This window comes from Gopherus evgoodei, chromosome 8 (genome assembly GCF_007399415.2).
Source record: "Gopherus evgoodei ecotype Sinaloan lineage chromosome 8, rGopEvg1_v1.p, whole genome shotgun sequence".
Classification (NCBI taxonomy): Eukaryota; Metazoa; Chordata; order Testudines; family Testudinidae; genus Gopherus; species Gopherus evgoodei.
The window spans coordinates 110,533,040-110,559,941 of NC_044329.1; the positions used below are offsets into that span (position 1 = coordinate 110,533,040).

General features: G+C 52.7%; 4 non-coding genes across 4 annotated transcripts; 2 read left to right on the forward strand and 2 right to left on the reverse strand.

Annotated features, from left to right (window-relative positions):
* The first annotated feature begins 4,642 nt into the window (after nt 1-4,642).
* Nucleotides 4,643-4,758, forward strand: LOC115656980. The gene has a single exon (XR_004001848.1). It is a non-coding gene; the product is annotated as a U5 spliceosomal RNA (small nuclear RNA).
* A 6,263-nt stretch (nt 4,759-11,021) lies between these two features.
* Nucleotides 11,022-11,216, reverse strand: LOC115656965. Its single transcript, XR_004001838.1, has one exon. It is a non-coding gene; the product is annotated as a U2 spliceosomal RNA (small nuclear RNA).
* A 5,583-nt stretch (nt 11,217-16,799) lies between these two features.
* Nucleotides 16,800-16,916, reverse strand: LOC115656989. Its single transcript, XR_004001857.1, has one exon. It is a non-coding gene; the product is annotated as a U5 spliceosomal RNA (small nuclear RNA).
* A 5,229-nt stretch (nt 16,917-22,145) lies between these two features.
* LOC115656954 lies at nt 22,146-22,309 on the forward strand. The gene has a single exon (XR_004001827.1). It is a non-coding gene; the product is annotated as a U1 spliceosomal RNA (small nuclear RNA).
* The last annotated feature ends 4,593 nt before the right edge of the window (nt 22,310-26,902 follow it).

A 26,902-nucleotide genomic window follows, 5' to 3' on the forward strand; every position in this document is an offset into this window, starting at 1 on the left:
CAACTGCCCCCTAGACAGACACCCCCGGGAACAGCCCCCCCTCCAACAACTGCCCCCTAGACAGACACCCCCGGGAACAGCCCCCCCCCAACAACTGTCCCCTCGATAGACACCCCCGGGAACAGCCCCCCCAACAACTGCCCCTTCGACAGACACCCCCGGGAACAGCCCCCCCTCCAACAACTGCCCCTTCGACAGACACCCCCGGGAACAGCCCCCCCCTCCAACAACTGCCCCCTAGAGAACAGCCCCCCCTCCGACAACTGCCCCCTAGAGAGACACCCCCGGGAACAGCCCCCCCTCCAACAACTGCCCCTTCGACAGACACCCCCGGGAACAGCCCCCCCCCTCCAACAACTGCCCCCTAGACAGACACCCCCGGGAACAGCCCCCCCTCCAACAACTGCCCCTTCGACAGACACCCCCGGGAACAGCCCCCCCAATAACTGCCCCCTAGACAGACACCCGAGGGAACAGCCCCCCCTCCAACAACTGCCCCCTAGAGAACAGCCCCCCCTCCAACAACTGCCCCCTAGACAGACACCCCCGGGAACAGCCCCCCCCCCTCCAACAACTGCCCCCTAGACAGACACCCCGGGGAACAGCCCCCCCTCCAACAACTGCCCCCTAGACAGACACCCCCGGGAACAGCCCCCCCTCCAACAACTGCCCCCTAGACAGACACCCCCGGGAACAGCCCCCCCTCCAACAACTGCCCCCTAGACAGACACCCCCGGGAACAGCCCCCCCCCCCAACAACTGTCCCTTCGATAGACACCCCTGGGAACAGCCCCCCCCAACAACTGCCCCTTCGACAGACACCCCCGGGAACAGCCCCCCCTCCAACAACTGCCCCTTCGACAGACACCCCCGGGAACAGCCCCCCCCCTCCAACAACTGCCCCTTCGACAGACACCCCCGGGAACAGCCCCCCCAATAACTGCCCCCTAGACAGACACCCCCGGGAACAGCCCCCCCTCCAACAACTGCCCCCTAGAGAACAGCCCCCCCTCCAACAACTGCCCCCTAGACAGACACCCCCGGGATAGCCCCCCCCCTCCGACAACTGCCCCTAGAGAGACACCCCGGGGAACAGCCCCCCCTCCAACAACTGCCCCCTAGACAGACACCCCCGGGAACAGCCCCCCCTCCAACAACTGCCCCCTAGACAGACACCCCCGGGAACAGCCCCCCCTCCAACAACTGCCCCTAGACAGACACCCCCGGGAACAGCCCCCCCCAACAACTGTCCCTTCGATAGACACCCCCGGGAACAGCCCCCCCCCAACAACTGCCCCTTCGACAGACCCCCCCGGGAACAGCCCCCCTCCAACAACTGCCCCTTCGACAGCCCCCCCCGGGAACAGCCCCCCCCTCCAACAACTGCCCCTTCAACAGACACCCCCGGGAACAGCCCCCCCCAACAACTGCCCCTTCGACAGACACCCCCGGGAACAGCCCCCCCCCTCCAACAACTGCCCCTTCGACAGACACCCCCGGGAACAGCCCCCCCTCCAACAACTGCCCCTTTGACAGACACCCCCGGGAACAGCCCCCCCAATAACTGCCCCTTCGACAGACACCCCCGGGAACAGCCCCCCCCCTCCAACAACTGCACCTTCGACAGACACCGCCGGGAACAGCCCCCCCCCCCCAACAACTGCCCCTTCGACAGACACCCCCGGGAACAGCCCCCCCCTCCAACAACTGCCCCTTCGACAGACACCCCCGGGAACAGCCCCCCCCTCCAACAACTGCCCCCTAGAGAACAGCCCCCCCTCCGACAACTGCCCCCTAGAGAGACACCCCCGGGAACAGCCCCCCCTCCAACAACTGCTCCTTCGACAGACACCCCCGGGAACAGCCCCCCCCTCCAACAACTGACCCCTAGACAGACACCCCCGGGAACAGCCCCCCCTCCAACAACTGCCCCTTTGACAGACACCCCCGGGAACAGCCCCCCCAATAACTGCCCCTTCGACAGACACCCCAGGGAACAGCCCCCCCTCCTACAACTGCCCCTTCGACAGACACCCCCGGGATAGCCCCCCCTCCAACAACTGCCCCTTCGACAGACACCCCCGGGAACAGCCCCCCCTCCAATAACTGCCCCTTCGATAGACACCCCCGCGTGCCCTGGGAACAGCATCCACTGAATAACTGCCCCCTTCGACAGACACCCCCGGGAACAGCCCCCCCCTCCAACAACTGCCCCTTCGACAGACACCCCCGGGAACAGCCCCCCCTCCAATAACTGCCCCTTCGATAGACACCCCCGCGTGCCCTGGGAACAGCATCCACTGAATAACTGCCCCTTCGACAGACACCCTTGCATGCCCTGGGAACAGCCCCCCCTGCAATAACTGCACCATAGACAGACACCCTGGGAACAGCCCCCCTTCCAATAACTGCCCCATAAACAGACACCCCTGCATGCCCTGGGAACAGCCCCCCTCCAGTAACTGCCCCTTTGATGGACACCCCTGTGCCCTGGGAACAGCCCCTCCAATAACTGCCCCCTTCAGCAGACACCCCTGCATGTCCCAGGAACAGCCCCCCCTCTCCAATAACTGCCCCTTCAACAGACACCCCCGCATGCCCCGGGAACAGCCCCCTCCTCCAATAACTGCCCCTTCAACAGACACTCCCGCATGCCCCGGGAACAGCCCCCTCCTCCAATAACTGCCCCTTCGACAGACACCCCCGCGTGCCCGGAGAACAGCCCAGACTAGGCCTGGCTCCCCCCAAGGCAGCAAGAACAGCCCCATGCACAAACATTGTCCTCCAGGCCTTGATAGCAACCCTGTGTCATGCCCCAGGAACAGTCCCACCTCGGGAATATCTTTACACACCCCAGGGAAACTCCTGCTAATAGCCTGCCACACTCCCTCCGTGAGCAAAAATCTCACAGGAACAGTTGACAGCCCCAGATGCTAACAGCAGGAAAGGCCAGGACAGGTTCTAATCTCCAAGGCTGTGTATGGCCCTTTCTCAGGGAGTGAGGGCTGAGCATGGAGCAGCACTGTCTGAAGAGTCACAGCTTCAGCAGGATCTGTGTTGCTTTTACACGAATTGAAGGTGAAATGTTCTTTCTAGTCCCCCATCTTTTCTGGTCTAGCACTTTGCATGAGAGGCTCGTATGAAAGTGGCTGAGAGGCCTGTGTGACCTGGGGCCATGGCTACACTGGCACTTTACAGCGCTGCAACTTTCACTCTCAGGGGGGTGAAAAAACACCCCCCTGAGCGCTGCAAGATACAGCGCTGTAAAGCCTCAGTGTAATCAGTGCCGCCCCAGCGCTGCAAGCTACACCCGTAAGGGATGTGGTTTACGTGCAGCGCTGGGAGAGCTCTCTCCCAGCGCTGCCGCTCCGACTACACTCACACTTCAAGTGTAGCCATAGCCACAGTTGTAGAATAGAGTGAAATAGGCTGAGGGAACTGGGATTATTTAGTCTGCAGAAGAGAAGAATGAGGGGGGATTTGATAGCTGCTTTCAACTACCTGAAAGGGGGTTCCAAAGAGGATGAGTCTAGACTGTTCTCAGTGGTACCAGGTGACGGAACAAGGAGCAATGGTCTCAAGCTGCAGTGGGGGAGGTTTAGGTTGGATATTAGGAAACCCTTTTTCACTAGGAGGGTGGTGAAGCACTGGAATGGGTTCCCTAGGGAGGTGGTGGAATCTCCTTCCTTAAGGTTTTTAAGGTCAGGCTTGAGAAAGCCCTGGCTGGGATGATTTAGTTGGGATTGGTCCTGCTGCACACGTCCACACTACAAGGCACTTTAAATCGATTTTAAGGGCTATTAAAATCGATTTCTGTACTCCTCCCCAACGAGAGGAGTAACCCTAAAATTGATATTACTATATCGATTTAGGGTTAGTATGAATGGAAATTGAAGTTATTGGTCTCATTCTTTTACTGAGCTACCGAGAGTGCACCGCTCCGGAAATCGATGGTAGCCTAGGACCATGGACGCACACCACCGAATTAATGTGCCCTAGTGTGGACGCGAAAAAATCGATTTTATAAAACCAGTTTTATAAAACCGGTTTTAATAATTTCGATTTTATGCTGTAGTGTAGACGTGGCCTAAACCTAAATCGATATAGTAATATCGATTTTAGGGTTACTCCTCTCGTTGGGGAGGAGTACAGAAATCGATTTTAAGATTTCTGATTTAAGATTTAAGAGCCCTTAAAATCGATTTAAAGTGCCTTGTAGTGTGGACGGGTACAGCGTTAAATCGATTTAACGCTATTTAAATCGATTTAACGCTGTAGTGTGGACAGGGCCTGGGCATCAGCGGGACTGTCTCTGGAGAGTAGCTTCCCCACCCCCGGGGCATCCCAATCTCCCCCCAGCTGCGGAAGGAGCAGAGGCAGCCCAGACAAAAGCCTCCTTTGAGCGAGGAGGAGCTGGAGAATCTTATTTGCATACCCACAGTGCACTGCGCGCAGGGAAGCGAGTCCCTGGTCAAGGGCTGGTTTTGCTCCCTGTGTCTCCGGTTCCCATGATCAAAGTCGGGATGTCAATAGGTTCAGTTCCATTTTCTCTAAAGGTCGAGGTTTAGCGGGCCGTGAGGTAGTCACCCTGAGCTACTAAGCACACGCGTTTGCCTTCAGTCTCTTCTGCAGAGCAGTAGCTATACTCTGGTTTCTCTTCATATCGCATAAATCTTTCGCCTTTTACTAAAGATTTCCGTGGAGAGGAACAGTGAAGAGTTTTTACTCAATTTTTCGAGGCTTCACTTCGGTGAAGCTACGTCTTTTTGTTAAAAAACAGATTATTGTTTTGAAGGAAAATTGTTGGTTTTTTGTTCTGTTCAATGTGTTAGTGGTTTTAAGGGTTCTATGGCGCGTTAGGGAAAGTGAAACTTATGTTTGGCTTTTTAACTTCGCTGTTTAGTACAGCTGTTTCTGTTTTTATTTAGTTCCTAATTATTTGCCCACACAAGATCTGTAAGGAGTTATTTTATTAAAGTTTTTCTAACAGTTCTTTGGGTCTTGTCGGTTTATTCGTGTATTCGTTCATTTTCAGATTAAGGATTCAGAACATTAACCAATCCTCAATCGCGGTTCTTTTGACGCACGCTCGCTACCTTGATCTACAGATTTTCTGTTATGATACAAAAGCAGAGCAGTGGTATAGTGTGTATGGTTGTTCTAAATGAAGTAAACCAAATAATTCGCTTGCAGCTAGTGGCATTTTCCCCAATGTTTTTCTATATTTGTGGTAATTCATTCATCATTTTAGGTTTGTAACTCCAATTTGTAGCTGAAAAGATGTAAATGGAAGCAGTCCTGTTAAAATAACCACTGCTTTTCCTTTTTAGGTCCTAACTTCTTTTTGATTATTTTGCGGCAGGTTTTTGTGCTTGGAACCGGACCTGACAGGCTCCTTCATTTTGATGTACAGTTCCCTGACTCGTTCAGCGCTATCTCGCGTCACCCTGCTTTCAAAACGTAGTGCTTTAAGCCCCGGTGGTGTTTTTGGAGGCACCTTATTGATACTCTGTTTCAGATACAAATATTTTGCTTTTTGTTAAAGTTTTCTGTAGAGAAAAATATTTTTGCGTTTCTTTCTGTTTTTTTTCAAGCTTAATTTTGATGAAATTGCTCCTTGTTATGTGCAGGAAAAAAAGTTGAATGTAACACACGCTAAATTTTTTTGTTATAATTTCTATCATCAAAATTGGTTGGCTTCTGTGTTAATTTTTTTTATGGGGAAGTTCGAATGAACATTGAGGTCGCTTTTTATTGGGGTCTCTGTTTGCCTTCAGGGAGCTGAAGCCTATAGGGGGTGGAGACTGAGATGGGGTGTTTGAACAGACGAAGCAGCCGGGTGCAATGCTAGACTGCACCCCGGCAGGGCTTTCCTCTGACGTGGGAGGACTGCGTATTGTCGGTGCTCCCCAGCTCTCCCCCGGGTCTCCGCTGGTGGGTTAATGAGCGGTGCGGTGGCTGCAGGCTAGCGAAGCCCAGCCCCGGGGGCGGTTGGGGCAAGCCGCCCGCTCTTTGCTGCCCCCAGGCAGGCTGCTCTAACCACAGGGGGTGGGGCGAGATCCCCTGCAGGCTCCGGGCAGTGGCCAGTCCGGCCCCGACATCTGCCCAGGGCGGCTCAGCGGCCCTTGCAACGGCCCTTTCCCGCGGGCACCCCGGAGTGGCCAGCGCCCCGAGCCCGCCTGCACCGCCCGAAGTGCAGAGCCCGGCACCAGCAGGCTCCGGGCCCGGGGTCGTCTCCTGCGTGGCCCTGGGTAACCAATGCGCAGACCTGCTCCCGGAGCAGCTGCGGGGATCCCGGGAGCCGCATTCCAGGCGCTGCAGCTGCAGCTCAGGCGCCCGGGCTCCCCTGTGCTCTCAGACCTACACTGGATGCTTATTTGAATACCCATAATGCATTGCGCCTCGTGCCCTGCGTCCCTCGTTCGTGGGCTGGGTTTGCGCCCAGAGATCCTGGTTCCGATGTAAAACTCGGGCTTCAAGCCGGCCAGTGCAATAGGCTGTAGAAGGGGGAGGATTTATTCAAGCATGGGAACCAACTTCACTAACAACTCTTGATGGACCTAGTCTCTGTTAACTTATCTCATTCTCTGTGGAAGCTAGTTATACTTTTTGCTCTCACAACATACCATGGTAGGGAGTTCTGCATGTTAATTTCATCAGGTGGGTCCCTCCCACACCTTTACTGTATTCTGGGAGAGGGTAACTAGCACTTCATTTTTCACTTCATCCACATCATTCAGGGTTTTAGAGACCTCTATCCTAGTGATTCTCAACCTTATTTTACCAGAGGTCCCTAAAATTAAATACTCAGCCCTGCAGATCCCCCAACCAGAGGTGAAGCGGGAAGGGGGGGCATGGGGTCACACACACACCCAGCATTCTCCCTTCCATTTTGCCATGCTCCCTGAAATGCTAATAGAGCAGAGCAGAGCAATGACATGTCCCCTTGGCTAGCTGCTGCCTGCTCATGGAGTCAGTGGTTGTGAGGCAACCCTTACTGATGGCAGGGGGAGATCTCTCTTCTGCAGTGATACTGCAATTTTTTGTTTTGACCCTCCCTCTGCCCCAGGTTTCTTGTGGCACACACCCGGCTGAGAATCAGTGCTGTATCATATCCCTCCTTAGTCATCTTGTCTAAACTTTGGAAGCCTGCTATTTCTGGTGGGGAGAGAGAGAAGTAAGATGCAGGCTGCACTCCTTCCCCAGCAGAAGGTGATCCACAATACTATTTACCTTGTCTTGATATCCTGGATTCCTGGCACCGGACCTGGCTACAATTTATAGGGCATGCAACAGCCAGGGCTGGCCAGGGGAGAGCACCAGGGCTGGACAGGCAGGGGAGGAGCCCGACTGGAGGTGCGGATGGTAGTGGTACAGTCCTTGTAGAGGATGTAGGATCTGGATGAAGGTTTCTGGCATCCCGAACTCTCCCAGGGTGGCAAAGATGTGATGGTGGGACATGGACCCAAAGATGTTGGTCAGGTCAAGCTATGCTACGGTGCACTGCCTCTTGGACCTCCTGGCCTCCTGGATGTCCGTCTGAAGGAGGAAGTTGTGCTCATAGCATCCCTCGCAGGACATGAAACCCTTCTGCACTGAATTGATGGTGCCCCGCACACTGACCAGTCTGTGATCCTTGCCGCGAGGCAGCTGGCATATGGCTTGTAGATGGTGGAACCGAGGGAGATGGGCCTCCAATTGCCGAGGTTGTCTCGTTCACCTTTTTTGTGGATGAGCACAGTCATGGACTTTTTCCAGGCGTGGGGAACATGGTGGAACTGCTTGCATTTGTTGAAGATGGCAGCAAGCACCAAGCAGCCAGGGTCTCGCTTCTTCAGCAGGTGGTAGCAGATGCCATCTTTTCCGGGGGGGGGGGAGTGTTTTTGGTCCTCGTCAGACTCGCCTGCACCTCCTGCAGGGGAAAATCTCACTCCAGGTCCTCCAGGAGGTCAGTCTGGGGTAGCAGGAGAAGGCATTCTGGGCGTCACAAGTTGGTCTGAGCCTCGTGATCAAACACATCCTTGAAGTAGGACTAGAGCTTCTCAGGCTGGATAGCACAGTAGGAGGAGGTCCCATCAAGGAGCTCGCTCAGGGCTTTTGTCTGGTTCTTCCTGTAAAGTTTCTGAATACAGGACACAGCCACTGGATCTTAGCAGCAGCCAATATCCCCTTTCCTACCTTCCCTGGCACTGTTGTTACAGCTCAGCATGGGTACTGATTTTTCATCCTTGCTGGTGGTTCAGATCTTCTATGAGGCACCGAGGGTGGTCTTCACAATAAGCTCCTGCTGAGCTTTCTGAAAAGTAGCGAATGCAGGAGCAGCAGCAGCCAACGAGAGTGTAGCTGAGGGTGAGAAAGAATTTTCTTCCAAAGTAGCAGCAGTGGAGTATATCTTCAAGGCAGCAGCAATTTTTAAAAAATGGCAGCAGGAGACTCCATCTTCAGAACAGGTGTTGTAAATGTTCATCAGAAGAAATTAAACTGAACTTATACTTAAGCTGGTCCATATCTCCTCATCATTTTTGTTGCCCTTTTCTGAATCTTTCCCATTCCAATATATCTTTTTGAGATGGAGTGACAACATCAGCACGCAGTCTTCAGGATGTGGGCATAACATAGATTGATATTGAGGCCTCAGCCTCTCCTCAAAAGTCATGACTTCCAGCCCCTTAATCATTTTTGTTGCCCTATGATGGACTCTTGCCAATTTTTCCACATCCTTCTTCTAGTGTGGGGCCCAAAACTGGACATAGTACTCCAGTTGAGGCCTCACCAGTGCCAAATAGAGGGGAATGATCACATCCCTAGATCTGCTGGCAATGCCCCTACGTATACAGTCCAAAATGCCGTTAGCCTTCTTGGCAACAGGGGCACACTATTAACTCATATCCAGCTTCTCGTCCACTGTAACCCCTAGGTCCTTTTCTGCAGAACTCCTGCCTAGCCACTAGGTCCCTAGTCTGGAGCAGCGCATGGGATTCTTACGTCCTAAGTGCAGGACTGGGCACTTGTCCTTGTTGAACCTCATCAGGTTTCTTTCGGCCCAATCCTCTAATTGTCTAGGTCCCTCGGTATCCTATTCCTACCCTCCAGCGTATCGACCGCTCCTCCCAGGTTAGTGTCATCTGCAAACTTGCTGAGAGTGCAGTCCACGCCATCCTCCAGATCATTAATGAAGATATTGAACACAACCGGCCCCAGGACCGACCCTTGGGCCACTCCGCTTGATACCGGCTGCCAACTAGAAATGGAGTCATTGATCACTGCCCATTGAACCCGATGACCTAGGTAGCTTTCTATCCACCTTATAGTCCATTCATCCAGCTCATACTTCTTGAACTTGCTGACAAGAATACTGAGGAAGATCATATCAAAAGTGGGTTGGCTATGCTTGGTCCACTGCGAAGCTGTATCGTTGACTTTAATGAAAGCAGTTTTTCTCCCATACCTCTGTGACTGCTCTTTTCCACAGGCCCCGTAGTTCTTGGCACCTTTGTCATTCCTCCTGGTGATGGGGCAAACAGAGAAAAAGCAAAGCTCAACTCTGAAACTTTACTGTGGCTTATAAGGCTTACCACTTACCTCAGCAGCTCCCTGGAGGCTGAGGTAAGTGGAGGCTGAGAGCATGGGGGGTCGGTCGAAGCTCGTGAGTTGCTGCATGCATTATTCTCACCTATAATAGCCGTAGCCCATGTTGTAAGGTGATAGATAAGCATTGGCACTAAAGCTGTAAACCCCCTTGCCACCACCCCGCCACCAGTCAAGAGAGAAGCATTACCAAGTGTGAAATGCTAGTTTACCAGAAGAGGTGTCATCTCCTTTCCAGCAAGAGAAGGCCCTGACTGAGACATCAGACAAACCACTGAGAATCATTCCTGGACAAAAGACTTGGTTGATTGCTCCCCCTCACACACCCACGAGAAGGCAGAGACCTGCACAAACACTTGCCCCCATCAGCATTGAGCTCTGGGAGAATGGAATAAAACTCCCTGTCAGGAAGAAACTGTTGTGCCCCCGATGCTGCTTGGACTTCAGGGAACCGGCACGCCTTCTAAGCATAAGCAAGGGATCCCAGCTGTTTGGCTGGAGTTAGCCCTAAAGGACATACAGAGCTTGTGTGTTACAGCAGCTTCTGCTACACCTGGGTGTGACTCTATGTTCAGGCTGTTCTATGCCTGGAGGAATTCACACTTGATACTTGGTGGGTGAGATCAAAGTGTGGAACACACAACCGTGAGGAGCCCCACTGCTTGCCAGCCCCAGGCGAAGGAGGCTCCTGCTCTCTGGGGCTCTGGCTGCACTAGAAAGGTAAGTTTCTAGCTTGCCTGGTTCAGAAAACCAGAAGGGAAAGAAAGAGAACCCACATTACATTTTTTTAAAAAAGAATCCTAGTGATTTGTAAGCCACTGTCGTGATTTTGGGGATTTTCCAATAGTGAGGGTGGCAACAATGAGAAGTTAAGGGTTATTATTTAGCATTTAGATTACAGTAGCTTGGGGGGTGGGAGGAATCAGGATTGTGGCCCCGGTGTGCCGGGTGCAGCACGACATCTAGTGCCTTGTCTTGAGTTTACGAACCAAGATACATAGAACGTAGGCTGGGTGGGGAAAAGTCTGTGTAACTCATGCAGTTGTTGATATACACGTAACCTCAAATATTACCAACCACCCCCTCCCACCCCAAAACATACAAACAAACAAAAAACAAAAAGAAAAAACCAGCCATCTCCCCAACAGACCCAAAGTCTGGAAAGCTTTTGTTCCTCATACTGTTGAAAAGACTCACAACAGAAAGGAGTCCAACTTCTTAAATAATTCTCTAGCAAGACAAAATAGAACCTATCACATCTACAGACTCTCAAAACACTTCTAAAAAACTCTAACTGTAGCATGTTTACCCTAAAAAAACAATAATGCTAGAAACACCGAGTTATTCTAGTACTTCAAAAAAAATTGCTTTAAAGAAAGACTGTCACAGTTTCAACTATTTTCTGTTTTTCTAACCAAAAGATTCTCCCCTAAGGGAGATACACCGTTCCTGGAGACAGTGCAATACCAGGTCGATGCATGGGGCAGACAAAGCAAGCTTCTCTTCTGACCCCCTCATTTCAAAAATCGAGCTAACATACAGTCCTCACATCAAGGACATATCAGAGATTAAGCTGATAAGAACAGAGACTACACTTTGATCTTAGCTCCAAAGAGCCGAAAAGCGATACTGAGACTCTGCCACGCACGCATACCCCCCCTGCGCCCACCCATTTCTATCTCACCAGGACGAGCTCCCAGACACGCCACAAACACCATCACTAGGGAACTCTACGTGAGAATCACTTCCCCGAAATGACTCCAGTGGAAGAATTCAAAGCAAGAACCCTTCACGCACAATTCTGGTCTAAGACAGACAAGCCTTGCAGATGCCTTCCTCTCGCTGCTTTCCCCTCTACACTCCTAATTTCCATAAACTGACCTGTGACTACCAATCGCTCAGTGTTAACTCTCACAGCAAAGCAGGGCAAAGAAAGCCTATGCAAGTGCCTATGCAAGTGCTGTTCCGCAGCCCCGATGCTCTTTTCTGCTCCTTCCCACAGAACTATCTCAATTGCATCAAAGCAATTCCTCGCTATTTGGGGCATTGGTGCCCCTCAGTCCGTCTGAGGTGATGGGCTGGTTCCTTCTGGCCGTAAACGCTAGGGATCTGACTCAAAGGGCCACAACCTTCCTCCTCTTTTGCTCCTATGAAATGCTCGACATCACCAGCCAAGCCGCCGAGCGGACGGGCCTGCGTTTCAGCCCCCAAAAGTGCACCTCCCTCCATGTCGACGGTGGCACCAGAGCGCTGGTCTGGCCTATGCGGTTCCTTATCCAGGGCAAATCCATGACCTCCCTTCAAGTATCAGAGGGTAGCCGTGTTAGTCTGGATCTGTAAAAGCAGCAAAGAATCCTGTGGCACCTTATAGACTAACAGAGGTTTTGGAGCATGAGCTTTCGTGGGTGAATACCCACTTCTTCAGATGCATGTAATGGAAATATCCAGGGGCAGGTATATATATGTGTGCTAGCAAGCAAGCTAGAGATAACGAGGTCAGTTCAATCAGGGAGGATGAGGCCCTGTTCTAGCAGTTGAGGTGTGAAAACCAAGAGAGGAGAAACTGGTTCTGTAATTGGCAAGCCATTCACAGTCTTTGTTCAATCCTGAGCTGATGGTGTCAAATTTGCAGATGAACTGAAGCTCAGCAGTTTCTCTTTGAAGTCTGGTCCTGAAGTTTTTTTGCTGCAGGATGGCCACCTTAAGGTCTGCTATAGTGTGGCCAGGGAGGTTGAAGTGCTCTCCTACAGGTTTTTGTATATTGCCATTCCTAATGTCTGATTTGTGTCCATTTATCCTTTTCCGTAGAGACTGTCCAGTTTGGCCGATGTACATAGCAGAGGGGCATTGCTGGCATATGATGGCGTATATTACATTGGTGGATGTGCAGGTGAATGAACCAGTGATGGTGTGGCTGATCTGGTTAGGTCCTGTGATGGTGTCGCTGGTGTAGATATGTGGGCAGAGTTGGCATCGAGGTTTGTTGCATGGATTGGTTCCTGAGCTAGAGTTATTATGGTGTGGTGTGCAGTTACTGGTGAGAATATGTTTCAGGTTGGCAGGTTGTCTGTGGGCAAGGATTGGCCTGCCACCCAAGGCCTGTGAAAGTGTGGGATCATTGTCCAGGATGGGTTGTAGATCCTTGATGATGCGCTGGAGGGGTTTTAGCTGGGGGCTGTATGTGATGGCCAGTGGAGTCCTGTTGGTTTCTCTCTTGGGTTTGTCTTGCAGTAGGAGGCTTCTGGGTACACGTCTGGCTCTGTTGATCTGTCTCCTTATTTCCTCATGCGGGTATTGTAGTTTTGAGAATGCTTGGTGGAGATTTTGTAGGTGTTGGTCTCTGTCTGAGGGGTTAGAGCAGATGCGGTTGTACCTCAGTGCTTGGCTGTAGACAATGGATCGTGTGATGTGCCCGGGATGGAAGCTGGAGGCATGAAGGTAGGCATAGCTTCCATCCCGGGCACATCACACGATCCATTGTCTACAGCCAAGCACTGAGGTACAACCGCATCTGCTCTAACCCCTCAGACAGAGACCAACACCTACAAAATCTCCACCAAGCATTCTCAAAACTACAATACCCGCATGAGGAAATAAGGAGACAGATCAACAGAGCCAGACGTGTACCCAGAAGCCTCCTACTGCAAGACAAACCCAAGAGAGAAACCAACAGGACTCCACTGGCCATCACATACAGCCCCCAGCTAAAACCCCTCCAGCGCATCATCAAGGATCTACAACCCATCCTGGACAATGATCCCACACTTTCACAGGCCTTGGGTGGCAGGCCAATCCTTGCCCACAGACAACCTGCCAACCTGAAACATATTCTCACCAGTAACTGCACACCACACCATAATAACTCTAGCTCAGGAACCAATCCATGCAACAAACCTCGATGCCAACTCTGCCCACATATCTACACCAGCGACACCATCACAGGACCTAACCAGATCAGCCACACCATCACTGGTTCATTCACCTGCACATCCACCAATGTAATATACGCCATCATATGCCAGCAATGCCCCTCTGCTATGTACATCGGCCAAACTGGACAGTCTCTACGGAAAAGGATAAATGGACACAAATCAGACATTAGGAATGGCAATATACAAAAACCTGTAGGAGAGCACTTCAACCTCCCTGGCCACACTATAGCAGACCTTAAGGTGGCCATCCTGCAGCAAAAAAACTTCAGGACCAGACTTCAAAGAGAAACTGCTGAGCTTCAGTTCATCTGCAAATTTGACACCATCAGCTCAGGATTGAACAAAGACTGTGAATGGCTTGCCAATTACAGAACCAGTTTCTCCTCTCTTGGTTTTCACACCTCAACTGCTAGAACAGGGCCTCATCCTCCCTGATTGAACTGACCTCGTTATCTCTAGCTTGCTTGCTAGCACACATATATATACCTGCCCCTGGATATTTCCATTACATGCATCTGAAGAAGTGGGTATTCACCCACGAAAGCTCATGCTCCAAAACCTCTGTTAGTCTATAAGGTGCCACAGGATTCTTTGCTGCTTTTACAGACCTCCCTTCAAGAGGGAGAGATATACCAGCACCTCGGCATACCCACAGGAGTCTGCGTCCAGCAGACCCCCGAAGACACCATCGCAGAGATCCTGCCAGACACGGCCCAAATCGACTCCTCCCTACTCGCCCCCTGGCAAAAGATCAATGCCCTCAATGCCCTCCTGATCCGCCGCATCTCCTTTGTCCTCAGGGGATCGGCTGAGGCCAAAGTGCCCCTGAACAAGGCCGACAGCACCATCAGACAGCTGGTGAAGGAATGGCTCCCCCTTCCCCAGAGGGTGTGCACGGACATCGTTTACATTTCCCACATACAGGGCGGTGCCAACATACCTCGGATGGGTGACCTGTGCGATGTGGCGGTGATGACCCACGCCTTCCGCCTCCTGACGTGCCCGGACCCAACAGTGAGCAGCATTGCACAGGAGTCTGTACGGGGTGTGGTCTGGAAACGCATCACCAGGGCCCCCTCCGAGCGGGACGTTGCCACTTACCTCAGCGGCTCCCTGGAGGCTGAGTTTGGGAGAGATCGGGGAAACCAATCCTCTCTCTGGTCCTGCACCCGCAACGCCTCAAGATGCCTGGGTAAGAGGATCAGCTGCTGCTGGAAGTGGCGCGAGGAATGCCGGGAACTGGGAATACCGGTGCCACGCGTAAAGACTCCGGACCACACCATCCTCACCCTGACCGCCAAAGCCATGCTAGAAAGGTCCCTGAAAGACGCCATCCGCTACCACTACACTGAGAACCTCAAGCGGAAGCCAGACCAGGGCAAGGTGTTCGAGGTGTCTAGCAAGTGGGATGCCAGTGACCACTTCCTCCCCCGGGGGCAGCTTCCCCATGTTCGCCAACTGGCGGTTCATCCACAGGGCACGACTCAACTGCGTTCCCCTCAACGGAGCCATCCGCCACGGCGGCCGAGACAAGCTCTGTAGGAAGTGCGGCTACGTGAACAAGACCCTGCCGCACGTCCTGTGTGAATGCAAGCAACACTCCAGGACCAGGCAGCACTGCCACAGCACCATCCAGAACTGACTAGTGAAAGCCATCCCACAGTCCCTGGGGAAGATCACTGTCAACTCCGCCATCCCCGGGACAGACAGCCGACTGCGACCCGACATCGTCGTGACGGACGCAGAAAAGAAGAAGGTCCTCCAGGTAGACGTCACAGTGCTTTCTGAAAACCGGTCCCCTGCATTCCACGAGGTCTGAGCACGGAAGGAGTAGAAGTGTGCCTTGCTGGCTGAGACCCTGAGAGCCCAGGGCTACGAAGTACAGGTACGCGCCCTGATCGTGGCAGCCCTGGGCTCATGGGACCCCCGCAACGAGCCGGTTCTGAGAGCATGTGGGGTCAGTCAATGCTGCGCCCGGCTCATGAGACAGCTCATGGTGTCCGACACCATCAGGTGGTCCAGAGACATTTATACCGAACACATCACCGGACACCGCCAATACCGCACTGAGGCTACGTCTAGACTACCTGCCGTATCAGCGGTTAAAATCGATTGCTCGGGGATCGATATATCGCGTCTCATCTAGACACGATATATCATTCCCCGAGCGCACTTATATCTATTCCGGAACTCCACCAACCCCAACAGAGTTGCGGAATCGACAGGGGGAGCCGCGGACATCGATCCCGCGCAGTGAGGATGAGTGAGTAATCCGATCTTAGATATTCGACTTCAGCTACATTGTTCACGTAGCTGAAGTTGCGTATCTAAGATCGATTTCCCCCCATAGTGTAGACCAGCCCTGAGTAATTGAGACAGCCGACCAGGGAAATAATCCACTTCCTTCCCTGAGGGACCAAGGGACGCACCCCACCCATGTACCTATCCGTTCCACCGATACTGACTTGGACTCCTTATTCATTCCATGGGTGGTGAACCTGAACCTACTTATTCACTGACACTTTAAAAGACCCTTGCACCCCAATCTGGGTCTGTGCGGGTTATGCGATATGTATGTATCTTTTCATCCTTTCATCCCCCATAACTCAAGCCTGACCCCAGATGTACAGTGCCTTCCCTCTCAACCTGTGTCTATTTCATTTCAAACATTTCCTTTAATAAATTTTTTAAATCCCTCATCTGGGCAAAAGGTTTACCGTTTCCTAAGTTAAAACACTGGTGTTTTCCCAACAGGAAAGGGATGGACAATTTCTCTTCTGTGGGGAGACGAGGGAAACCATGCAATCATCTTCTGGAAGGTATAAGGAGGGCAGCGTAAGAACCCTCACGGACTAGATTAAGAAAGCAGCTCTTTGACTGACCTTCCAGCAATGACAAACTAAAACTGCAAGAGCAGCCTTTCAACTCAGGGGACAATAATAAGCTGTTACCAACAACTAACCAAAAAGTTACAAATGACTCCAAACCACACACTCTTCGGACAAACCAGACGTTAACACAAACAATAATGCATTTCTTTGCTGCTCTTCAATCATGATAACCAAAAACATACAAAATCAAAGAGCCAGTGGAATACACATCACAAAACAGGCCCTTGCTAGCTAGGAAACCATCTCACTAACAAGATGAGCTCAAAAAAGCCCGAAAGTCCCAAACAGTCATTTTCAGAGCTCTGAGTTGTTTTCATACTACAGAAAAGCTTCAGCCACTGACACCATTTCAGGCAGCACCTTCCTCTTTTTTTCCCCCACAGGGAACAATCTCACTAAAACAAAGCCATAAAAATTTTGGGTACAGATTCAGAAATGTTCCTCTCCACAGAAATCTTCAGTAAAAACCAAAAGAATTATAGGAACTGAAGAAAAAGCAGAGTATGTAGAACACACACCCATCGGTGCTGCCGGGGCAAACGCCTAGGCTACCAAAAGTCAGGGTGACTACTCTCGCAGCCCGCTAAACCGCCAGCTTTTAGAGGAAATGGAATCGAACCGATTGACAGCCCGAGTTGGATCATCGGAACCGGGGACACAGGGAGCAAAACCAGCCCCTTGACCAGGGACTCGCTTGGCTGCGCGCAGTGCACTGTGGGTATGCAAATAAGATGCTCCTGCTGTCTCGGCGCTCAAAGGAGGCTTTTGTCTGGGCTGCCTCTGCTCCTTCCGCAGCTGGGCGGAGATTGGCATGTGGCAGCTGCTCTCCTGAGACAGTCCCGCTGATGCCCAGGCGCATGGAGGACGAGCCCGGACGAGAAGCCAGAAGGCACTTGGCCCACAGCTAAAACCCGGAGTAAAAGCACACACTTTGCAAAGTAACAGGAGCCGGGATCTCGGACATGAGATTCTAGCTGCCGGCCGGGGTGTCACCCTACATTGTACCTGCTGCTTGGTCTGCCTCTGCTGCAAAGTAGCTTGCCTCACTCAGATCTTTGGGGTTCGCTGAGCTGCGGCTCACCTTGATACACGGGAACAGCTTAAAATCATGGACTATCAGGGTTGGAAGGGACCTCAGGAGGTCATCTAGTCCAACCCAATCCCCAACTAAATCATCCCAGCCAAGGCTTTGTCAAGGCTGACCTTAAAAACCTCTAAGGAAGGAGATTCCACCACCTCCCTAGGGAACCCACTCCAGTGCTTCACGACCCTCCTCGTGAAAAAGGCTTTGCCTAATATCCAACCTAAACCTTCCCCACTGCAACTTGGGACCATTCCTCCTTGTTCTGTCATCTGGTACCACTGACAACAGTCTAGATCCATCCTCTTTGGAGCCCCCTTTCAGGTAGTTGCAGGCAGCGATCAAATCTCCCCTCATTCTTCTCTTCTGCAGACTAAACAAGCCCAGTTCCCTCAGCCTCTCCTCATAAGTCATGTGCTCCAGCCCCCTAATAATTTTTGTTGCCCTATGATGGACTCCTTTCAGTTTTTCCACATCCTTCTTGTAGGGCGGGGCCCAAAACTGGGCACGGTACTCCAGATGAGGCCTCACCAACATCGAATAGGAGGGAACGACCACGTCCCTCCATCTGCTGGCAATGCCCCTACTTATACAGTCCAAAATGCCGTTAGCCTTCTTGGCAACAGGGGCACACTATTAACTCATATCCAGCTTCTCATCCACTGTAACCCCTAGGTCCTTTTCTGCAGAGCTGCTGCCTAGCCATTCGGTCCCTAGACTGGAGCAATGCATGGGATTCTTACATCCTAAAGTGCAGGACTGGGCAGTTGTCCTTGTTGAACCTTGTCAGGTTTCTTTCGGCCCAATCCTCTAATTTGTCTAGGTCCCTCTGTACCTTATCCCTACCCTCCAGCGTATCGACCGCTCCTCCCAGTTTAGTGTCATCTGCAAACTTGCTGAGAGTGCAGTCCACACCATCCTCCAGATCATTAATGAAGATATTGAACAAAATCGGCCCCAGGACCGACCCTCGGGGCACACCGCTTGATACCGGCTGCCAATTAGACATGGAGCCGTTGGTCACTAACCGTTGAGCCCAATGACCTAGCCAGCTTTCTATCAACCTTACAGTCCATTCATCCAGCCCATACTTGTTGAACTTGCCGACAAAAATACTGTGGGAGATCGTATCAGAAGCTTTGATAAAGTCAAGGAATAACACGTCCATTGCTTTCCCCTCATCCCCAGACCCAGTTATCTCCTCACAGAAGGCAATTAGGTTAGTCAGGTGTGACTTGCCCTTGGTGAATCCATGCTGACTGCTCCTGATCACTTGCCTCTCCTCTAAGTGCTTCAGAATTGATTCCTTGAGGACCTGCTCCATGATTTCTTCCAGGGACTGAGGTGAGTCTGACTGGCCTGTAGTTCCCCGGATCCTCCTCCTTTCTTCCCTTTTTTAAAGATGGGCACTACATTAGCCTTTTTCCAGTCATCCGAGACCTCCCCCAATCACCATGAGTTTTCAAAGATAATAGCCAATGGCCCTGCAATTACACTCGCCAATTCTTTAGCACCCTCGGATGCAGCGCATCTGGCCCCATGGATTCGTGCTCATCCAGCTTTTCTAAATAGTCCCAAAGCATTTCTTTCTCCACAGGGGGCTGGTCACCTCCTCCCCATGCTGTGCTGTTGTCATGGTATAATTACCAACTCTGAACCTTAGCATCCAAAAGATGGGGTACCAGCATGAATTCCTCTAAGCTCAATTACCAGCTTAGAACCTGTAGCGCTGCCACCAACCAGGAATTCCAGTGCCTGGTACACTCTGGTCCCCCAAAAACCTTGCCCAGGGACCCCCAAGACCCAGACCCTCTGGATCGTAACACAAGGAAAGTAAACCCTTTCCCTCACTGTTGCCTCTCCCAGGCTTCCCCTCCCTGGGTTACCCTGGAAGATTACTGTGATTCAAACTCCTTGAATCTTAAACAGAGAGGAAAATCCACCTTCCCCCCTCCTTCTCTCTCCCCCTCCCAGACTCTCCCTGAGAGGGAAAGTAATCCTAACACAGAGAGAAATTAACCTTTCTCTTCCCCTTCCCTCCTTTCTCCCCACCAATTCCCTGGTGGATCCAGTCCCAGTCCCTTGGGGTCTCACCAGAATAAAAAAAAAAGCAATCAGGTTCTTAAACAAGAAAAGCTTTTAATTAAAGAAAGAAAAACAGTAAAAATTATCTTTGTAAATTTAAAATGGAATAGGTACAGGGTCTTTCAGCTGTAGACACTGGGAATACCCTCCCAGCCTAAGTATACAAGTAGAAATTAAAATCCTTTCAGCAAAATACAAATTTGAACTCCTTCCAGCCAAATACACATTTGCAAATAAAGAAAACAAACATAAGCCTAGCTCCCCTTACCTACCTAGTACTCACTATTCTGAACTTATAAGAGCCTGTATCGGAGAGATTGGAGAGAAACCTGGTTGCACGTCTGATCCCTCTGAGCCCCCAGAGTGAACAACCAAAAAACTAACAGCACACACAAAAACTTCCCTCCCTCAAGATTTGAAAGTATCCTGTCCCCTGATTGGTCCTCTGGTCAGATGACAGCCAGGCTCACTGAACTTGTTAACCCTTTACAGTCAAAAGAGATATGAAGTACTTCTATTAACTCTTACTTATCTGTTTATGGCATCTGTCCAGCGCAGCAGTCTGGGAGCCGATTTTGTTGGTGAAGGCGGGGGCAGAGGGGAAGCATTGAGTACATTAGCTTTTTCCACATCCTCTGTCACTAGGTTGCCTCCCTCATTCACTAAGGGGCCCACACTTTCCTTGACTTTCTTCTTCTTGCTAATATACCTGAAGAAACCCTTCTTGTTGTTCCTCTTAACATCTCTTGCTAGCTGCAACTCCGAGCATGAGTTGTCCTTCCCGATTTCACTCCTGCCTGCCTGAGCAATATTTTTATACTCCTCCCTGGTCATTTGTCCAATCTTCCACTTCTTCAACAGGCGCTGCCTGCCAGTGCACTCAGCCTCACTTGGCAGGGAACAAAAGGGATCGAGTGGCCTTCCAGTTTCTGGAGAGTGGCTGACAACACCCGACTTTCTGCACTGAGGAGAAACTGACATGAGACAAGGCAGGGGAGGTCGTTCTTGTATTGGACCAACTTCCGGTGGGGAGAGAGAGAGAGAAGCAAAATGCAAGCTGCACTCTTTCCCCAGCAGCAGGTGGTCCACGTCGTCTCTCTGATAGCCTGGATGCCGGGGACGGGACAAGTGGCAGGACCTCCTGCCACCTCTGGAGGGTGAGGAGCCCCGGTGGGCCAGCCTCTACTCTACCCTGGTCCCGAGGCCTGCCGGGGATGTCAGTTGGCGGTTCCTTCATGGGGCCGTGAGCGCAGGCATGTATTTGGCATGGTTTACCCCTGTCCCAGACACCTGCCCCTTCTGCGGCATGAGGGAGACCCTGGCGCACGTTTACTTCGAGTGCGCCAGGTTGCAGCCCTTAGACCGGCTCCTCACCAATATCCTGTTATATTTCTGGCTGCACTTTCCCCCTCACCTCCTTCTCTATGCACTCCCTATCCGTGGCCCCACAAAGTCGCGGGACCTCCTGGTCAACCTCCTCCTCGCCCTGGCTAAAATGGCCATCTACACAACCAGGAAGAGGAGGTTGGCCGACGGAGACTCCGGTGACTGTAGGGCTTGTTTCCGATCCTTAGTCCGTTCATGTATCCGGGCGGAGTTCCTCTGGGTGGCGTCCACTGGCTCCCTTGATGCCTTTGAGGAGCAGTGGGCACCGTCCGGGGTTCTCTGCTCAGGGTACGTCTACACTACAGGATAATTTCGAATTAACTTAAACTGGTTTTATTAAACAGATATTATAGAGTTGATTGCACGCATCCACACTAGGCACATTAATTTGGCAATGTGCGTCCATGGTCCGAGGCTAGCGTCAATTTCTGGAGCGTTGCACTGTGTGTAGCTATCACTATAACTATCCGACCAATAACTTTGATTTGCGGCCACACTAACCCTAAATCGATATGTTAATATCGATTTTAGCATTACTCTCGTTGGGGAGGAGTACAGAAATCGATTTAAAGAGCCCTTTAAATCGATTTAAAGTTCATTGTAGTGTGGACGGGTACAGCGTTAAATCAATTTAACGCTGTTAAATTCGGTTTAACAGTGTAGTGTGGACCAGGCCTTAGTGTCCCTGTCAGGCTCCCTTCTTATGACGCTTTGACCTAACTCCTGTCCCTGTTCTTTAATTAGTTGTCCCCTGGAATCAGTTGGGTTCTGAGGTCCTGCAGATCCTCCCCTCAGGCTGGGGGGGGGGAACCGTTAGCAATGGGTGGGCTTCCGCCCACCCAGTTCCTGGAGCCCAATAGGTACAACCACAGGGCACGCAAGAGCACCAGCCCGGGCAGATGGGGGAGGGGCCTGACTGGAGGGGCGGAGCCCCGTGAGCACATATGCAGATCTGTGTGCGAGCAGAGCATTGTGGGAGCGGAGGCGGGCTGCCCAGCAGGGCCCGACTTTGGCCCCGGGAGCTCGGCGTGGAGAAGGGAGGCGCCTCGCGGACGCGTCGGGGCAGCTGTCGGCAGTGGGGGCCGGCGTGGGCGAGGCCGGCGGTCGGGGCGCGGCGGTCCGCCCCGTGTGTTATAAGTGTGGGGCGAGCGAGGGCGGGCGGCGGCCGGGCGGCCGGAGCTCATACTTACCTGGCAGGGGAGATACCATGATCACGAAGGTGGTTTTCCCAGGGTGAGGCTCATCCATTGCACTGCGGGTGTGCTGACCCCTGCGATTTCCCCAAATGCGGGAAACTCGACTGCATATTTTGTGGTAGTGGGGGACTGCGTTCGCGCTCTCCCCTGGCGAGCGGTGCCAAAAACAGACAAACCCGGGCTGGACCGGGACCTTTCGTAGCGCTTTGGTTTATTAGTCCTTTTAGTTGCCGGTTAGTGGGTTTTTAGTGTTCTTCCGTCATCGCTCTGTTTCACTGCAGTTCCGTTGTTCTCTCGCTGTGCCCTTTGCTGCGTACGGTCCAATAAGCCCCGTTTCTTTTTTTTGGGCTCTTTTTTTTCCCACAGCAAAGCTCTCTTCACGACCTGCTTCTCGGATGCTCTCTAACCTTTTCAGTCGGACAGACCCGGGGCTGGCCCCACCCTGTGGGGGAGAAGGTAATTCCATGGCTTTAGGCCCACTCCCTTCCCATATACCGTTTGCTGCACTGGATCTGCTCACTGCTGGGGGCCCACCTTCCCCCCAACACACCCAGCTGCGGGGCTGCCCCGACCCACTCAAGTGCTCAGCTGCACCAGGCAGACGGGCTCAGTGATGGCACCTGCAGTCCCCGCGGGGCTCCTGCCTCCCTTCCTGGCCCTGGGGGGACATTCATTCTCTCCTGCCTTGGGGCTGGGCTGGGTGTGTCGTGAACACCTCGCCCCAGCTCTGGGGCCGAGCGGCCCAAACTCATTGCACGGCCGGTGCCCTTAGCCAGCAGGAAATGACCCTGTGTGTGCCCCCTGCCATCAGAGCATGGCGGGAAAGGAGACCTGAAATCCCACCCCAGTTCAGTCCTCTCAGCTGTGCACAGGGGCCTGCCACCCCCACTCCTCCATCTGAAAGAGACCAGCCCCTCACTATTGGGTCCGGCCACGCGAGCGACGCCAGGCACCAGCCTTGTTATGTTTTTTTAAACAAGCCCCTTTGCATTTGCTGCCTCGCAATGAGCTCCCCATAAACATCCCAGAGCGCTACCGTGGTGGCCCCTTTGGGCGCCACTCCAGGCAGAAGCGGCTCCGCCGACCCCACGATCCTGGGGGCTGTACATGTGCTGTTAATATAAGCTGCCTGGGTGCAGGGCAGCAGTTGGACTGAAGAGGCTCATGCCCCCTCCCCCTAGTCAGGGCCGGCTCCAGGCCACAGCGTGCCAAGCGCGTGCTTGTGCCAGCACACTGCAGGGGGCGCTCTGCCGGCTGCTGGGAGGGCGGCAGGTGGTTCTGGTGTTGCTGCCGCAGGCATGGCTGCGGACGGTCCGCTGGTCCTGCAGCTCTGGCGGACCTGCCGCAGACACACCTGCTGGAGGTCCACCGGAGCTGCAGGACCGGCGAGTGGCAGAGTGCCCCCCGCGACGTGCCACTGTGCTTGGGGCGGCGAAATGCTAGAGCCAGCCCTGCCCCCAGTTCATTTGGCTGGGTCCCGGCTCCACTAGCACTTTGCAAAGCTGACAGTGGCTTTGGCGCTAGCGAATGGGCGCCGTGTCAATGCAGAGCCGGACGAGTCCTTTGGCCCAAGCACTGGGTAGGGGCGGGCCTGACTTGGCAGCACGTGGCAGGTGCCAGACCGAGCTGAGTGCCAGACGGCAGGTCCACAGGACTCCTTTCTGTACCGTACGGCTTGGCTCAGAATCATAGATTATCAGGGTTGGAAGGGACCTCAGGAGATATCTAGTCAAACCCCCTGCTCAAAGCAGGACCAACCCCAACTAAATCATCCCAGCCAGGGCTTTGTCAAGTCTGACCTTAAAAGCCTCTAAGCAGGGCCGTCTTTAGCCATTTCGCTACCCCAAGAACGGCAGCATGCCGCGGGGGGCGCTCTGCCGCTCGCCGGTCCCTTGGTTCCAGTGGATCTCCGGCAGATGTGGCTGCGGAGGGTCCGCTGGTCTCGCAACTCCGGTGGGCCTCCCGCAGGCATGCCTGCGGATGTTCCACCGGAACCGCGGGACCAACGGACCCTCCGCAGTCACGCCTGCGGGAGGTCCACCAGAGCTGCCTGCCGCCCTCCCAGCAACCGGCAGAATGCCCCCCGCGGCATGCTGCCCCAAGCATGCACTTGGTGTGCTGGGGCCTGGAGCCGGCCCTGCCTCTAAGGAAGGAGATTCCACCATCTCCCTAGGGAACCCATTCCAGTGCTTCACCACCCTCCTCATGAAAAAGGTTTTCCTAATATCCAGCCTAAACCTCTCCCACTGCAGCTTGAGACCATTACTCCTTGTTCTGTCATCTGCCACCACTGAGAACAGTCTACATCCATCCTCCTTGGAACCCCCTTTCAGGTAGTTGAAAGCAGCGATCAAATCCCCCCTCATTCTTCTCTTCTGCAGACTAAATAATCATGTGCTCTGGCCCTCTAATCATGTTTGTTGCCCTCCGCAGGACTCTTTCCAATTTATGAACATTGAGGTAACTTTTTATTAGGGGTCTCTGTTTGCCTTCAGGGAGCTGAAGCCTATAGGGGGTGGAGACTGAGATGAGGTGTTTGAACAGACGAAGCAGCCGGGTGCAATGGTAGACTGCACCCCTGCAGGGCTTTCCTCTGACGTGGGAGGACTGCGTATTGTCGGTGCTCCCCAGCTCTCCCCCGGGTCTCCGCTGGTGGGTTAACGAGCGGTGCGGCGGCTGCAGGCTAGCGAAGCCCAGCCCCGGGGGCGGCTGGGGCAAGCCGCCCGCTCTTTGTTGCCCCCAGGCAGGCTGCTCTAACCACAGGGGGTGGGGCGAGATCCCCTGCAGGCTCCGGGCAGTGGCCAGTCCGGCCCCGACATCTGCCCAGGGTGGCTCAGCGGCCCTTGCAACGGCCCTTTCCCGCGGGCACCCCGGAGTGGCCAGCGCCCCGAGCCCGCCTGCACCGCCCGAAGTGCAGAGCCCGGCACCAGCAGGCTCCGGGCCCGGGGTCGTCTCCTGCGTGGCCCTGGGTAACCAATGCGCGGAGCTGCTCCCGGAGCAGCTGCGGGGATCCCGGGAGCCGCATTCCAGGCGCTGCAGCTGCAGCTCAGGCGCCCGGGCTCCCCTGTGCTCTCAGACCTACACTGGATGCTTATTTGAATACCCATAATGCATTGCGCCTCGTGCCCTGCGTCCCTGGTTCGTGGGCTGGGTTTGCTCCCAGAGATCCTGGTTCCAATGTAAAACTCGGGCTTCAAGCCGGCCAGTGCAATAGGCTGTAGAAGGGGGAGGATTTGCGGCCTGCCCCTTTGAGCTTATATTGTGAAAAAAAACCAGAGTGCTGGTGATTCATTAATTGAGGTTGTGGTAATGGTTACATTTCTCAGACATCTCTACTGGTTCTTTACATGCAACTTCTCTCAAGAACAAATACTTCTCGGCTCTCAGCGAGCTAAGATCAAGTGTCAGTGTCTTTTGGCTTTTCCAAGGCCGCGATCAAGTGTCTTGATGTTTTTGGTCTTTTAGCCTCTAGATGAAAACCTTGTCTGTGTTTCTGGGACCTTGAAGTAAAAATATTATCTAAGTTATATTTAGAGCTCGGAGTATTAGTGAGATGTTCTTCCAACAGGGGGCTAGTGTGTGTCCTGTATTCAGCTTGCTGTTTGGTTTCATATGTTTTTAGTACTAGAGATTTGCTGAGACCTTGCATACTATAGAAAATAACTTTCAGGTATGTATTCACGTCTCATGTTTTTCATGCATGATCTCATTTCCAAAGGAATGAATTTGAATAACTAATCCCCATGGTTTCAATGTTAACATTTAATACTACACAAAGGTTATTCATACGGGCCTACCTGGTTATTCTAGATGACCTTATGCAGAAGAGCTCATTAGCAATTTCACCCCCATGATTTCATGTCACAAGGCTGGAGTGGGTCAGACCAACAGTCCACTTAGCCCAGTGGAGTGTACAGAACAGGAGAATTTGGAGTGATCCACCCACAGCTTCCACTCCTGGTCTCTGTGTAGTCATAGATTTAGGGCTTTCCTCAAGCATGGGAAGCATGGGAACCAACTTCACTAATAACTCTTGATGGACCTAGTCTCTATTAACTTATCTCATTCTCTGTGGAAGCTAGTTATACTTTTTGCTCTCACAACATACCATGGTAGGGAGTTCTGCATGTTAATTTCATCAGGTGGGTCCCTCCCACACCTTTACTGTATTCTGGGAGAGGGTAACTAGCACTTCATTTTTCACTTCATCCACATCATTCACGGTTTTAGAGACCTCTATCCTTATTTTACCAGAGGTCCTTAAAATTAAATACTCAGCCCTGCAGATCCCCAACCAGAGGTGAAGCGGGAAGGGGGGGCATGGGGTCACACACACCCCCAGCATTCTCCCTTCCATTTTGCCATGCTCCCTGAAATGCTAATATAGCAGAGCAGAGCAATGACATGTCCCCTTGGCTAGCTGCTGCCTGCTCATGGAGTCAGTGGTTGTGAGGCAGCCCTTACTGATGGCAGGGGGAGATCTCTCTTCTGCAGTGATACTGCAATTTTTTGTTTTGACCCTCCCTCTGCCCCAGGTTTCTTGTGGCACACACCCGGCTGAGAATCAGTGCTGTATCATATCCCTCCTTAGTCATCTTGTCTAAACTTTGGAAGCCTGCTATTTCTGGTGGGGAGAGAGAGAAGCAAGATGCAGGCTGCACTCCTTCCCCAGCAGAAGGGGATCCACAATACTATTTACCTTGTCTTGATATCCTGGATTCCTGGCACCGGACCTGGCTACAA